Source organism: Wyeomyia smithii, chromosome 3 (genome assembly GCF_029784165.1).
Source record: "Wyeomyia smithii strain HCP4-BCI-WySm-NY-G18 chromosome 3, ASM2978416v1, whole genome shotgun sequence".
Classification (NCBI taxonomy): Eukaryota; Metazoa; Arthropoda; class Insecta; order Diptera; family Culicidae; genus Wyeomyia; species Wyeomyia smithii.
Window position 1 is genome coordinate 179,313,484 of NC_073696.1, and position 16,954 is coordinate 179,330,437.

The 16,954-nt window shown below is 39.4% G+C and overlaps 1 protein-coding gene across 4 annotated transcripts in view; it reads left to right on the top strand.

The window, feature by feature from the left end:
- Positions 1-8,206: 8,206 nt before the first annotated feature.
- Positions 8,207-16,954, top strand: part of LOC129731592 (L-threonine ammonia-lyase) — a 32,147-nt gene continuing 23,399 nt past the window's right edge. For 2 of the 4 annotated variants that reach the window (XM_055691698.1, XM_055691700.1), the window contains exon 1: positions 8,207-8,718. The gene's annotated coding sequence lies outside the window, so the exon portion shown is untranslated. The remainder of the gene's footprint in view (positions 8,719-16,954) is intronic. The other 2 variants (XM_055691699.1, XM_055691701.1) reach the window with 1 other exon arrangement.

Sequence of the window (16,954 nt, forward strand, 5' to 3'; positions counted from 1 at the left end):
CGAAGAAATCATCAAAACGTATGCTAGATAAACAAAAACGAAAAAAGCACATATATCTTTCTGGTACACAAAAATTCCGCTTGGAAGAGCTGAGTGTGAGGAATTGAAGCAGTTCAGGTAACACGTAAATTCGACAATAAACTCAACGCATCCCACGCATGCTTTTTACCGCGAGCCGAAATGTGTCGGGAAAAGGCTGGAGAAATCTTGACGTATGAACGTGAGGCGAAGGTGGAAGCAGCTTACCGATGAACACCTGTATCGTATGAACACCGCATGGGCAAAAGACAGAGACGGCAGGGGGAACGACTTCATTAGCACAGCGGATGAGGGAGACATACCGTCCCCTACGAAGGGTGTCAGGTGAAGGGGTGTCATGAGGCAGCTCAAGAACAACAAATCTGCTGATAATATCTCAGTAGAGTCAGTTGGCATGCTGTCTTTACAAACTAATAGTCAGGTTCTAGTTCAATACTGTATCTAAAAACGAAGAAGGGCAACAAGTTGCAATGTGAAAACTATCCAGCGGTCTTAATTCTCAACGCAACCTAAATCTTTCGGAAGGACGTTCTAGGCGGTTACTGAACCAAGCTAAAACACGTAGAAGACCAAGCATCTGCTAGCAGGGACAACCGAGTGCGATAGGGCTCTCATAGGCAATAGCATAGTAATCGACGGAGTCGAATTCGAGGTGGTTGACAAATTTGTGTATCTCAGATACTTTGTATCGTCAGACAACAACTGCAATAGAGAGATCCGCACACGTATTATAACTGGAAGTCATGACTGCTATGGACCCCACAAGACCTTGAGATTTAGTAAATTGTGCCCCATGTACAAAACACTTGTGAAACCGGCAGTCTTCTACGAGAATATGACATGAATGCTCGGAAAGAACTCGCAAGCACTGACAGTTTTCAAACGACGTATGCTTAGGACCATCTACAGCGAACCCAGTATCCAGGAAAACACTAAAGCTGGGCGGTAACAATGGGTGGGACATGGTGTAGGAATGCCGGACAACAATCTTGTAAAAGATGTGGTGCCAAACGCAAAAAGAGAACGTAAAAAATACTTTGGGCTGCTCTTTGTGACAAAAGCAAAGCAAAGCCTTGGTGCTACATTCCGATTCGGAACTTGATCTTCTGTTTATTTATACATACACAGACTTCGCAGCCGACTGTTAAGTGTACAGGACAATTGCGGGGCTAGCGGGCTACGATCTTACTGACACTAACAGTCTCTCCCGAGCCGAGACTCGAACCTACGACGACTGGCTTGTTAGGCCAGCATCGTAACGTTAAGATACATGTAAATGTTCTAGATTATTGAACGCATTTGTCAAATAACATCCGATAATCATTACCCCCCAACCAACGCACAAAGAGAGGCACAATGAGTGGTGTCGCTCACTTTGGCAAATACACAAAGTGTATTTAGTAGTACTTTTTCGGTGTGAGTAAATTACAAAAGAGCGAATTGGGAGAAGAGAACACAAAAATACTACCGAGAGCTGCAAACTTTGTTTGATTGTCGATTTTTGTCTACACTGAGGTGAATTCCGGTGCATTGTCGTGCAGTAGAATCGCTTCTTCATGTCTCTACTCGAGTTGTGACCATTCTTCGCGTAGTTACCGCTTTAGTCGCATTCATAGAAATCAATACTGTTCCCCAGTAATGGTTTTGTTCAAAAATACCGATCTGCTCCCTCCAAATGAACGGCATAACACTCTCAGCTTGTATATTTGGTCGAGCCGACGACTTCATTTTTCATCAACCGTCACACGGTGATGAACAAAACCCTTTCTTTTTGCTACTAAAGTAGTTGTTCACAGGCGGCGAGAAAACGACACTCATCGTCCCTTGACCTTAAATCGTAAAGAATCCAAGTTTTTTGTTTTCAGTCGTTCCCAAAGCATACCATCGCTTGAAAATGACTTAGGGTAACTCCAAATATCGAAAAAATCTGTTCTTTGTTTGGCATGGATCATCATTAAACAATTCATCCAATTTAGAATTGCTTGGTTGTAGTTTGTGTGTCCGTCGGTTGTAGGATCAACTCAATGAGTATAAAAGAGAGGTGAGGAGGAAACAAGTGTTAGCACTTGCACGCGCCCCTCTGCCCACCCCCCTCTGCCCAGAGTTGATGCCAAATAGTGACGTAGCTTGGGTTTACCATTGAGTTCGTCTACTTGTTTACATTTTAAGCATTTACTGATACTAGAAAAATGTACTATCCTCCTCACCTCTCTTTTATGCTCTTTGGGTTCCACTGTTTTCTCTCGAGGCTCTGTGTCCAAGTTAGGTGCGAGCGATTGAAGAGACTTTGTGCTCGCTGTTGCAATGAGCTATTATGTACCAGAATTTTGTTCCCTCACGAGATCACTCGCGAATACCTCACAGTGAAGGGGCTGAGCTAGATTCGTATAGATGCGACGGTTACTAGACCCTAGGAAGTTGACGATATTGGAGAAGTCAAACGAATACACGCAACTCTTACGCCAATCAGTGTTTGTGCGAAGAACTGCAATATACACATTGCATGCCTGATGTGGATAATCTCACGATTCACTCCTCCGGAATCTTCCAAATATGTTTTCAGCTCTAATCTTGCGCAATCCTCGAATAAAAAAAGCAAAGCCATGGTGCTACATTCCAATTCGGCACTTGACCTTTTGTTTATTATACCACCAACTGTTTTGTGTACAGAACAATTGCGGGGCTAGCACTACGATACTACTGACATCAACAGTCTCTTCAGACCGGGACTCGAACATACGACGACTGGCTTATTAGGTCAGCATCGTACCTAGAGGCCCGCTGGGAGGGTTCCTCGAATATCGATGAAAAAAATGGAAAAAGTATGCTGACAATCGACTGCTGCAACCGAAGCCGAACAGTGAGGAACAACAACTTCCATCAACCAGCCAAACCGCTGTTGGCAGCCGTCAGCCAATACCCGGATCATCCTACGATCCGGACAAAGACGGCAACATCACTGCAAAGTGAGCAGCCTTCGCTGCGCGCAAGCGAATCTCCATCACGCAAAAGGCGCCTCGGGCGTTCTTTGCAGGAGATTCGCCAAATAGCAGCTAGCGGCTGCATTCATCCAGGAGCCGTGGATCAACAAATCCAAAGTTCTCGGACTTAACGCTCCTAACGGTAGGTTAATCTACTGCGACACGCAGTCCAAACCAAGGACTGACCAAGGTAATGTAGGGAATAACCCCACCTTTATCAACGCTATCAGACAGGAGGTCCTTGATCTCTTTCTGTGTAGCGCTTCTATTTCTGAAAGGATTTAAAATTGGCATGTCTCCGATGAACCTAGTTTGTCGGACCACAGACACATAGTTTTTAATACAGAGGCTAACCCTCTGAAAAGAGAGCTGTACAGAAATCCTAACAATACTGATTGGGAATCCTTTAAGAAACACCTGATCGATTCACGGACCTTCAGTTACAGCAACATTCGAAATTCAGTTGACCTGAATTCGGCAGCTAATGATCTACAAAACAGAATCATGGATGCTTTTAATGCAAACTGTCCACTAATACAGCGGTCAGTATGCCGTGACGTACCCTGGTGGAATGATCAACTCAGTGACCTTCGTCGGGAAACTAGGCGGTTGTTCAACAGGGTAAAAGTCACACTTACTAGGTACAACGCCGAGCTACGCAAGGCTAAACGGAAATCCAGAGTTAGTTTCTGTGAAAGAATCCAAACTCTGCCGGAAGCTACGCGGCTCCAAAAGGCGATGTCCAAAGACCATACTAACGGTTTAGGACCAGTAAGAAAAGAGGATGGATGCCTCACTGTCACTACCAAGGAAACGTTGGAGGTTCTCATGAACACCCACTTTCCCGGATCGACAGAAACTGAAGAACAGAATAGCGGTGGGTCGCGGCGAGACAACTCGAGACATATGGCGTCTCGGGAGTCCATCCTGCTGGCCCGCCGACTGTTCACGGAGGCTTCAATAGGTTGGGCTCTAAGCTCATTCGACCCTATGAAGTCTCCAGGTCCAGACGGCATACTACCCATCTTTCTACAAAAATCGGCCGCAGCTATCATGTCCAAACTCATAAACCTCTTCATAGCCAGCATTATCCTGGGCCATATTCCGGATAACTGGCTGAAGGTGAAGGTAGTGCTTATCCCCAAAATTGGAAGGAAGGATAAAACCCTACCTAAGACTTTCAGATCCATAAGTCTGACTTCATCACTCCTCAAGATGATGGAGAAAATAATTAATAAATATATCCGTGATGAGTTTCTTAAAGACTCCCCGCTGAATAGGAACCAACATGCCTATCAAAGCGGCAAGTCAATAGAAACTGCTCTTCACAGCTTAGTGACGTTGATTGAAAAGTCTCTGAGTTATCAGGGGACGGCGCTATGTGCCTTTCTTGATATTGAAGGGGCCTTCGATAACACGTTTTTTGCATCAATTAATACGGCTCTCTCTCATGAGGGAATCGACCACACTTCAAGGAGATAAATACACGCAATGCTCTCTAGCAGAGTTATCACAGCAACCTTGGGAGATTCGTCTGTAACAATATCAGTGATCAAGGGATGCCCGCAAGGAGGAGTTCTCTCGCCCTTGTTATGGTCACTAGTTGTCGACGCACTTCTCAACAAGCTTTCACAGCTTGGATACGAGGTCGTTGGATACGCTGATGACATCGTCCTCATCGTCAGAGGTAAAGATGACGCAACTCTGTCGAGCCGAATGCAAGCGGCTCTAGATGCCACCACGTTATGGTGTCTACAGGAGGGTCTAAACATAAACCCCTTAAAAACAGTCCTAATTCCATTCAGTAGACGAAGGAAGATCTCCATCACTCCTCAAACACTGAATGGAGTCAGACTGGGCTTCAGCAATGAAGTCAAATACCTCGGAATTATTCTGGATAAGAAACTGAATTGGTCTGCACAACTTGATCATGCCGCTAGGAAAGCGATCTCGGCGATCTGGGCCTGCAGAACTCCCGAACCCCAGGTTCGGTAAGTCCTGGGGACTGAAACCAGACTTGGCACTCTGGTCTTACAAGACCATTGCCCGACCAAGAATCACCTATGCTGCCCTTGTGTGGTGGCCCAAGGTGAACGAAAAGACTGCGCAAGCCAAACTCAAAAAAGTTCAAAGACTTGCATGTCTTTCGGTTACCAGCGCTATGCGAACAACTCCAACTGCAGCCATGGAAGCAATGCTCTGCTTACTGCCTCTACATCTTCATGTGAAAAAGGAAGCAGAGCTTGGCGCTCTAAGGTTGCAAAGGAGGATAACTATACTCGAAGGGGACCGAATCGGCCACCTTCGCATACTTAGGGAGTTCAAACTAACTCCGCTATTAACTACAGTCTCCGACTGGATGGACGTTAGGACCAACATGGATATTCCGTATAAAGTGATGGAAACAAACCGCTTTATATGGAACAATGGAGGGCCTAATCTTCCACCTGGCATCGTCAGTTTTTATACGGATGGCTCGAAAATGGGATCCCTAACGGGACCCGGTATCATGGAAACATTTTCCTTGGCAAATGGCTCACCTTTTTTCAAGCAGAGGTATATGCCATATATATCTGCGCAAAAATATGTCTGAAACGCAACTACAGACATGCGAAAATCGGTATATTCTCGGACAGTCAAGCAGCACTACTAGCACTTAAGTCCGTCCGTCCGTGTTTTGGGTGCCCGGACATTGCGGAGTCGAGGGTAATGAACAAGCTGACTACCTAGCAAAACAGGGATCAGCTCAGCGGTTTATTGGCCCCGAGCCGTTTCTGGGTACGTCCAATTCCGCTATCAAAAGCGAACTACTAACTTGGGAAAGGCTAGAAATAGCGTCCCAATGGCATCAGGTACAGGGTTGTGGATAAGCTAAAAAGTTAATCTATCCGAACCCTGGAACGGCCGGAAAGTTACTTAGTCTAAATCGTAATGAACTACGGATAATCACGGGACTCCTTACCGGACACTGTCCCACTTTTTATCATTTAAAGAAAATCGGTGTAGTGTTGAACGACACCTGCCGATTCTGCAAATCTGAACCAGAGAGTTCAGAGCATTTGCTTTGCTCTTGCGGAGCTCTTGCTTCCTCTAGGTACAACTTCTTAGGAAGTTACCTTTTAACTCCATACCAAGTATGGAGCTCTAATCCCAAGCAGGTCATTAGTTTCATCAACTATGTTGTACCTAATTGGGGTACAGGTTTACAACAAAACAGTTCTACTCAATCAATGAGTACGAGCAATCCGTAACCTGTGCACAGCAATCGGGGTCAGCCACAAATGACAATCAGTAAGACTGTCGCAGTGGCATTGCAGTACCCAGTGCCCTTCAGGCTTACATTAGTAGAAAAAAAGCTTCATCAACGAATCAATTGCCGTGCTTGGGGGCTTGGTCCTAAAAGCAAGCTTTAAAAGCCTGTTCCTTTACCAGACCAATATAAACTTTCGAATAGAAAAGGCGATCGCTAAGATTTAGGTCTGCTCAGTTATAATGAAATATTTTGTATCTATAATGATCGGAAGAGCATACCTGCACACTAACATTTAAAAGTTGTAAGAAATTTTGCAAGCTAACGCGTTTAAAATTCAACTTTCACCATAGCTGCCATCTACCCTGGGAGATAATAAACAGAATGGGTCGATTTATTAACGTCTGGATATGAATCGTTCAGCATATTGATCGCATAGCAAAGGAAAACTCTGCGCGGAAACAGAAATGATAAGATTTCCGGATGTTTCATCTCGCCATTGGGAATATGTTCGTGAACTATCTGACAAAGCTGCGAACAAAGATTGAACGAATAAAATCCACAAATGGTGGAATCATAAAACTGCGTTTGAAAAAAAGTAAACTTTTAATACACTGCTCTGAAATGAACGTAAAGATGATCTCTATTCCAAATAAAACCAATATTTATATTCTATATTGCGATTGCCCTGACAAGTTTTTCACGCCGAAGATGGAACTTTTCCTTTTCAATTTGCCCTTTTTGCTTCGATTCGCCCAAACCTTCAAGGAAAATACACCTCCTACCCCGCGTGTATCTTGAAGCTTGAATTTCAGCGCTCGAATTGCCCATTGCTAGCTGGTGCGAAAGTAGCTGCTACCAAAAAATGCTGCGTAAACTCATCGATTTTTGCCTCACTGCCTTTTTGTTTGGTCTTAATTTTGCCATTGATGATTTTCTTGAGAGAGGTATTTGCCAAAATTGCCACTTTCGAACGGACCTTTTGTCCTTCATTTATTCTCTTGGCTTTCGCTTGGCAACGCAAAAAAAATAACGAAATCATCCCACTCTCTTTTTAATAAGAAGGATATTTGATTTCGTTTGAAAATAGGGACTAATATAACCATTTGTCAGAAGCAGAGGGAGCCTGGAGAGCCAAGGCGATATGTACTGACATCGCCAAACGATGAAAAGCGGTCGTCTCACGAACCGCATTCTATTTCGAAAACCTTTCCTGAGTACTAAAGCCCAGCAGCAGTGATTGAACGAAGGGCCTATCGAAAATCGCAAAAGGTCTTGTGTGTCGATTTATGTTATTCGTCCCGACATCAACTCGAAGATAAATGCGTCTCTTGGCGGATCCATAATGAAGCGAAACTGCTTGCGGGTGGAATAAACTGCATAACTCGGTTACGACGCTGGAAGCATTCGTGCCTGTCAGTGAATTACCCCCAAAATTAGACCCTCGTAAACTAATTTCTTATTTTCGCCTTTTTACGCTTTGCAATAAACAAAAGACATAATTTCGGTTGTCTGGCGAAAAGAGAGAAAACTTGATAAGGTTCGCCAAAGTAGGTATTATCGGCTTTTCAAATTTCGTATTTTTCTTCAATGTTAAATTTCGAATTGAAATTAGTTTTGGTAAACAGTAAACTGAATTTCAATATTTGAACTAACGATTAAGTAGTTTATCACATTGCTATTTGATTAATATGTTTCATTTATAGAGGTTGTAAACAATTTTTATTTATTATTTGCCTGATTCATTATATGGTTTCAAAAACTGACACAGTGCAAAACTCTTCTGTAAATCGAACCATTCGGCTGATCAGATTGATTTAGTGCACTTTGTCCTAGCAAGACAAGAATAGTTGACATACATTGCTGCTCTGCCTTTCATAGTTCAATCAAACAGCTGATAATGAATCGCCATCCACTGCATTGCGATACGTGAACAGCTGCTCGTACCAGATTGGACGAGTAAGAAAGCTGTGTTGATGCACTGCATCTGTTTCGAAAGTTTCTACTGCATCCAGCTGGTGTCATTAATTGTCTTAGAACGGTTGATCGATTAAGCGAAAACAGTGTCATTTTAGGCTTGGCATGAAAATGAGTAATACATATAGCATGCACCGATTTTGACGAATGGATGATAATCGAATCGTGGACGTAGCTCGTAGCAACAACGAAAGGTTGTGAAAATGTGATAATTGAACAGAATAAATAATACTAGCTCGGTTGCGTCCAGAATTCACATCAATTGTGCAAAGACTCTTTTGCCGAGCACAACATTGGTATCAGAAACAGAGTGGTTTATCACATCTCAGCAAAGAAACGAACGTGTAAAGCCGTAGAACCGTTGTGTACAACGCGGTGAAGTGAAGTTTTGAATTTTTAGAATTTATTTACGATTATCATCGTGAGTGCAGGTTAGTTAAACTGATTGGAGTTATTGGAAGCGTATTTTAGGTGAGAAGTTAAACCTGATTCGAATTTATTTTAAATTTTTTTTATATCATATTGTCATTCCAACTGTCATATGATGGTGCTGAAGTGTTAGTGGGAGAATATACAGTGCTCATACAATATGAACGTTTGGTGATCAGTATTCAGTCGAACAACGACGTTATTTTGTGCCAATTAACTCTTTGCCATCAATTTGTATCCAAAGAACCTATTTTGTGAATATGCTTGAATGTTCTCAATCAATTCGTGGATTCAAAGAAAACCTATTCACCCTCGTCAGCAGTGCCGTTTTCCCTACCATTCTTCCGCACACAGAGAATTCAGGTGTTTCAGTGCACTGGTAGTCACCTAAGACGAGTGAACAATTCTCTGTGCCGTACGGTTTGTCCTGGTACCAGTGAGGATGCTAATAGTGAAAGTCAACTGCGGTCGCCATTACTACGCTTGCCGATGTACCTGGAATAAAATATGAATAAAATAAAGACGAATTTTATTTATGCTATCTTTTATATTATGCCGTCATGAAAATTTATACGAAAAGGTGGAGCTAAAACGATCGTAGATTATTGTGGCGGCCTCAGTTATCAAGTGAGCACTAATAAAACGAAATTATATCTAGTTTGTGTCTATTGTACCAATGGCATAATAGTGAAATAGAATCAAAATTGCCGGCGATGTGATTCAAGATAGGATAAATTATGGCAAGTTATAGCATTGCCATAACTGGTAGCCTTTCCCTAGATTGATTTTTGATATTTGCGTTATTTTGAACACAGCAATTATATACGTTTTGTGTAGTGGTTGGTTATGTTTGAGAAGTAAGGCTAAAAGCAAAGCAAAGCCTTGGTGCTACATTCCGTATCGGAATTCGACCTTCTGTTTCACTATACACAGACTTCGCAGCCGACTGTTAAGTGTACAGGGACCGTTCCTAAACCACGTGGTCATATTTTGATCACTTTTTATACCCCCCGTACCCCCCCGTGGTCTTTCGTGGTCTGTTGGCCACCCCCCCCCCCTTTCGACTTTAACCACGTGGTCTTTTCATTTGTTAAGTGCCAAAAACTCGCTTGAATTTTTTAAATTTTCATTATTAAACTTTCAGTACATTCTATATTTCTAAAATACAAAAGCTTCTTTCTTGACTTAGTGGCAACAATAAATTATAAGTCGGGAAAAAAGACCACGTGGTCATTTCGTTAACCCCCCCACCCCCGTGCGTGGTCTATTGTGGTCTTTTGACAAACCCCCCCGTCCCCCTCTTTATGACCACGTGGTTTAGGAACTGCCAGGACAATTGCGGGGCTAGCGCTACGATCCTACTGACACTAACAGTCTCTCCCAAGCCGGGACTCGAACATACGACGACTGGCTTGTTAGCATCGTACCTCGAGACCAGCTGGGACTAAGAGAAGTAAGGCTATTGGGCTATTTTAAGTTTGAGCTTGAACGACCGCATGGATCTGAGCTAGTGAAGTTGCACAAAGAGTAAGATAATTAATAGGAGAATAATTTATCATCTTCAATGTACAACAATTCAGTAGCATCCGCTTTGTATAGATCGATAACGGCGCTGGCTACGTCTTTAGGGCCGCTTAGGAAAGAAAAGGAAGTTTACCTATTATTATATTTATTATTATATGATCAGTGATCATGACCCTTTGCTTGTCAAATTGAACTCTGTAACCTTGAGGCTATGAGCTCTTCGTTTAAACGAAAAAAAATCGATCGATAAACGTGAATCGAATATAAAATAACTGTTTTATAAGCACGGAAAACATGACCTATTTTGCGATGGTTGCATATTTAGATTTTGTCTTTAACGCCGTAGCTGTGAACTGCAACCTTACGTCAAATGCTTAGTGTGAAGATGAATTAACTACTGAAAATTTGTCATCCTACGAAATTCAGAATACACTAAGGCGTCTACTCAACCAATAAGTATACATCGTGGTGTACGTTAAAAGTTACCCCTGACGCACATTTTGTCAGTATTATTATTTACTATTTTAAGGAATCATGAAGTTATGTACAAAACGGATATTGAATATTACCACGGATATGGTTATATTAAAATAAAGTACAGCATGGTTCAGAAACGAGACCCTCTTCATTTCATGTATGCCCGAATTTCGTTTTTCGTAAAAAAATTCTCTCTATAGTTAAACGCATTATAAACTAGGTATACATTTTTCCGAGCAGTATTCTAAAAATTTTGTACGAATAACTGAGATAAAAAAAATATTCCATTTTGTTTTTTGCTTGACAAGTGTTGTCATTTGCCAAAAATTACATTAATTGTGTTGCGGAGACAGCTAATTTTCGTTTATTATTTGTCATGTTAAAAATTGTGGTCCCCGTGGCTCTATGGTTAGCGATGTAGGTCGGCTAGCTCTCCCAGACGGTTGTGATATCGAGTTCGATTCCCGATCGAGTCGAGGATCTGTTCGTGTTGGGAATTTTCTCGACTCAGCACTGGGGCACGGTGTATCGTTGTACTTATCCTACACATGCAAGATGTGCCAAAAACAATATCAATAACGAATTCTCTCAACTAATCTAGTTGATCGAGACCGCTATTAGCCCCAAGGCTAAGTTTTGTTAAAAATAAAAAAATATCTACTAAACAAGGTGAAATGTGAAAAAAGATTCTGAATAAAACTCAGTAAATGAAGTAAAAAGAACACATGCATTTTCCGGCCCTTACTCTTCTATAAATTTATATTTTCTAAGTTCATGGAAGCAAACATGATTTGACCTGTTTGGACGGTAAGACTGACATTTGTATAATAATATAGAGAATATCACAGTAAATGATTGGCGTGTATCCATGACGTCGCTGCTAGACATGCTTGTATGCTGGGAACATGCATGTGTATGTAACATACAGTATGTGATTGGTTTGTCGTTCGCGGAAATTTGTCCTTGAAACTTTTTAGCAGCTTTTACCGCTAAGCAATGGAATCAAAATTAAAACTAGCGTGTTACAAAATTGTCCAACATTTTATCTATTCAACATCATATTGGTTATTGTTATCCATTATGTGGTTATGCTGTCGTTTAAAATCTGACGTAACATTTGCCAGTTTCATTCCAAATTTTACAGAATGTACCCCAGTATTGGAAGCAAAGATATAATGCCACGTCCAAAAAAGTGAATTGCATGATGATTTATGCTGGGAAAAATCAATTAACAAAACATGTGTTAATTTCTCGTCAAATTCGATCTAAATTTCGCAATCATCAACCGATTGCTCTGCCTCTTCACCTTTTCGATCTGTAGTATTTTTTTCCAAGTTTGTTGTGAATGACAGTAGCCAACCTCGCGAGATCCATCGGTAGGTTTTGCGTATTTCCGACACACACTGAGAAACAATCAAGAATTTCAAATTACTTTTTGCTTGTACGCCACTAAGTCGTACTTTTCGTTGGCTCATTTGGGAAAATATGTTCTCCAAGCAGTCTTGAGTGTATCTGCCTCCTAATATGTATTGATATTGATATTTTTTCAAGAAGGTTTTATGAGTTCGTAAAAAACTCCATCAGCAACGGTTTAAAAATACCACTTTCTACAGCTCCTTCCTAGTTCCTAGATCATAAGCGAATACCTACTGCCATGAACGTCTCTGTGTTGTTTGCTAGACCACAGGCTAAACGAAGGCACAAGCTCTATCAACTTCCATTATTCGCTCTACTCTACGTTCTGAGAGACCAAATATCTCCTGTAAATATCCACTGTCGAAGCGTAATGATTGATTCCTTTCACATATTGTTCTGATGCACGGTAAGCATTTGTAAATTTCTTGACTCGCTTGTTGATGGTTGCCAGAACTTAGGGGTGTGCGAAACTGGCTTTTCTGGTGTCGAAACGAAACGAAACGAAATTAACCCTTAATTTCGGTTTCGCCAAATTAGTCGAAACGAAATCAAGGTGGATTTCGAGTTCTCGATACGAAACGAAATTGGGCTCTAAATTTCGCGAAATTTCGAAAAATAAAATAAATGTTTCTGAAACATAGCATTACAATGATTTGTAACGTTGGAGCGCACGCTAACGAAGTACGAAGAGTAACGGTATTCAGATATCGATAAACCGATAATGACGAGAAAATCAAAAATGTTAAAAACTAAAATCTTGATGCATTCATTTATACAGATTATATTGCAGGTAATAGCACCTCGATAGATACAAATGATATAAAGGTCAAACTCGAAATGTCTTTGTAAATAATAATTTAATAAACTTCTGAACTGATTCTTTTGGTTTGAATGCAACTATGTTTAAAATATCAATCCTTCTTTCATAGCACTTTCATCATTCAAAATCCAAGCTTTGTCCTAGAGCTCGAACTGGAAAACATGAGAGATGGGCCCTATGCAAACGTAAAAGCGACGAATCCGATAAGCAATTCCTCGGCGGCCTTCTGATGCATTTCTGCATTCTCTAAAAGCAGCAAAATTCACAGGAATGGTTAAAAAGCTGTAAAACCTTTGGAGGGCAACTTTTTTGTCGCTTTTGTCGACCAGTGTTATTGAATTTTTTTTAACACAGTTTAGTCAGACTAGACTAAGTGACATCTTTATCAATTCGAGGAAAACAGAATTTAAGTTAACTATTCTGTAAACTTTCAAGTTTTCAATATTTTTGCACATTTTTTAATATAACTTAAAATTACTTTTTAACTGAGCAGTTCCACAAAAAATGTCCCAGTTTCAATATTTTTTGTCATTTTAGATTTGGCCTAAACTTTGCATAAACGTTTCTATAGACTGAGAAGCTATTTAAAATGCTATTTTGGGAGGGTTATTGTGATTATAAATATTTGCAGAGCCAAAAGTTTTTTGATCAGTGTGACGTCTCTGGAAAAGTTTTAGACAGTAATTTTATCTTTCCGATGAAAAAAAACTCTAAAAAATTCATTTTTTTTTATTGTAAACGAAACATTAAAATTAAAGCTTATTTTTCAAAAATCTTTTTTTTTTTGTATAAAAATTACAAAAAAATTATCGAAGCGATGAAGGAGTCAAAAAATAAGTTATATTTAAAAAAAAATTTACAACATGTTTATTTTTGGAAGGACAATATTATTATCTCCAACTTTGCCAAAGCCACTATGCCAATCAAACCAACTGTTTCGATTATAAAAATATTTTAATTACCCACACAGTGTCCAATTGGAGATTAAAATTATTTTTCCAGCTAAATAGGTTTGTTTGACTGGCATAACTAGTGTCTCTGGTAAGGTTGTGGAAAATAATTTTGTCCTAAAAAAATATGCCCTGTGAGTTTCTGCGAGACCAAAAATAATAAAATGCATTTGGGACCATTCCTAAACTACGTGGTCATATTTTGATCCCTTTTATACCCCCCTGCTCCCCCGTGGTCTTTCGTGGTCTTTTGTTTTGTGATCTTATTCTGCAAATATATGTACAATAAAGTATGAAAAATTTATAAAAAAAATTAAGGTTCAAGAAAACTGATTATTAGTTATTGCGCAAATTGTAAATAGAATTTTCAGTGATATCATTTTCTCACAGCCAAAATAACAAATAGATAATGGTTGTTTAATTTTTAATAATATTTCATTGTCTTTAACAAATATAATAATTTCCTTACCTGAAAGTAATTTAAAATATGTTTTTCTGTTGAGTATATTCAAAACGATTTTTAATTTGTTGTTGAGTATCAAAAAAAATAAAATTTGTTTAAATAGTTTGATCATCTACGACAAATTTTTCGCTTATAGTTACGGTAAATTGTATACTCATCTAGAAATCATCTAGAAAAATATTGAGTTGATAATAAGTAAAACCTTACTTTTAGTGATTTTCAGATATCGGATTTGTAACTTAACTTTTTTTTTAATAAATTACAAAGTTTTTGAATGTCGAACAAAATATAAACATCTTTCTTTCTTCCTTCAGTTCACGAACATCCAGGTCATATATATTGTTTTTAAGACCAAAACGTTGATTTGTTTTACCGGTCGTTGAGTATTGAAATATACTTCCAGGAAAAATAACACAAATCCCGACGCATTGCAAAATAGAACTATTATTCTAAAGAAGAAAATGCCATATAAGGCAAAGCCTGTTTAAAACAAAAACAAAATTTCTTCGTTCGGATAAATTTGTAATATGTTTCAAAAATTTGATTACAGTTAATTGCTGACAACTCTATTAATTAGTCGTGTCAAATAAATTTATTAATTAAAAAATTGCGAAAGCTTCGTCTTGACTTAGCGGCAATAAAAATTATAAGTCAGAAAAAAGACTACGTGGGCTATTCGTTAGCCCCCACACCCCCCACGTGATTTTTCGTGGTCTTTTGATAAACTCCCCGTCTCCCTATATATGACTACGTGGTTTAGGAACGGCCTTTTTGGAACAAACCTAAAATAATTTTTCTTTCAACCAATCAACAGTTAGATTGGAATGTTGTAATGCAACAAACAAATAGTTTTCTCTTTACTCAATTAAGTTATTCGTAATCATCTTCGTTTTCTTATTTCTCGTTCTTTCTAACCTTTCTTTTCTTCTACCTTGTATATTCGTCAAGTGCAAAGTCAGAATCACTTTTATGCTAAAATCTGAACTTGTTTTTGACATTGTAAAATTTTGTGTCCCCTAAAACAAGAGTAACATTTCTCAGTTATGTATTCAACGAGAGCGAACCATGTACTTTTTATTCATTCATTGATAAAGTATACTTTTTTGGTAACACGTTTAAAATATTTTTGATAAGGTACCTGGCAATTTTGAAACCTATGCTGACTTTGAAGTCAGAGTGTTTTGAAACAGTACTAAAAATTCAGGCAATTACAACTTTTTCTGCTTGACACATCGATCACTAAGTCTGCACACTATAAGCCATGATATCCCGTCAGCCTAGTGATGAGTCCTCTAACACAGAGAAATCCGAAAAAAAGGCTTGAAAATTTGTACAAGTCGAGTAGCATAGAACATTTGGCCTGTAAGATAGAGCTTCAGAGCTTTAGTTTTGGAAGAAACTGCTATGCCCTCCTAAACGAAAGACTAAAAGTGACCTCTTTAACCTTGTGGGCTGCAAATATAACCACATTTTGATGTACGTAAAAGATGCGTAAAATTTATTCCTACAAACAAATTACTAGATACCTTGTAGTGCATTTGGACGGCTTCATATTCCTCGAATATGACTTCAGTAATGACATGAATTTTATGCTCTGCGTGAATAACAAATATCTCCCGCATGATGTTACGGTTTTGTCTTTAAAAACAAAAATTACCGGCTGAGAGTTTATTCTTCTATGTCTGACTAAGTATACCAGATATCTGTTGAGATATATTCAATTTAATTTATAGTCGCAATGAGCACAAACCAAAATAATATAATAATGTGCATCGGAAATTTGGTCCGAAATTTCGCGAAATTTCGTAATCGTCGAAATTGGAAGTTCAATTTCGCGAAATTTTAGGCAGAATTTAGCGAAATTCAACGAAATTTTTCGGCAATTTCGCGAAACCGAAATTTCGCGAAATTTCGGGAAATTTCGAGTTTTGCGAAATTATACGAAATCATTCGAAATCTCGCACAGCCTTACCAGAACTACTATAACTAGACAGAAAAGAAGATATTCAAATTTCGCGGTAATTTTGCGGCAATCCTTCTCTTCAGAAAACACTGCGTCTGCGATCCGAATTCTTACAAAATTATAATACCAACCTCACTGTTGGGTATTTTTTAAAATACTTGCTTGTACGCCTCCAGTCCCTTCTCACAACCTGGATTTGATTGCTGCACACTCTGGAATTCTATCATGCAGGTCACCAGAACCTTTGCTCCAAGTGGATCTAGCAACCGAATCGTCCAAAAACAATTGAACTCAGGTTGCAAAACCGCATTGTATGAGAGCAGTTAAGTACTGTTTCATCTTATTGGTTGCATAGAAAAAGGCTTGTTATTTAGGTGCCCATTACTTAGCCGTGTTGCTGGTTTTCATGAATTTTGCAGGTTTGGAATCGAAATGTCGTAAGATTGAAAAATGTTGCTGCTTTTCATCACTTTCGCGACATTTCGCGAGTTTTAGTAAATTTTGCGACCAATGCTTCCGCGAAATCGTGATTTACCACTGTAACTACTGGTCAGACTGGTACTGGTCAGATTCTTTGAATTTTTCCCTACGCAGCTGTATCGATGTTTTTTTTTTTTTTTCATGTCCAGATTTTTCATCTTGCAGTCTTCGAGTCTACTAGAAGT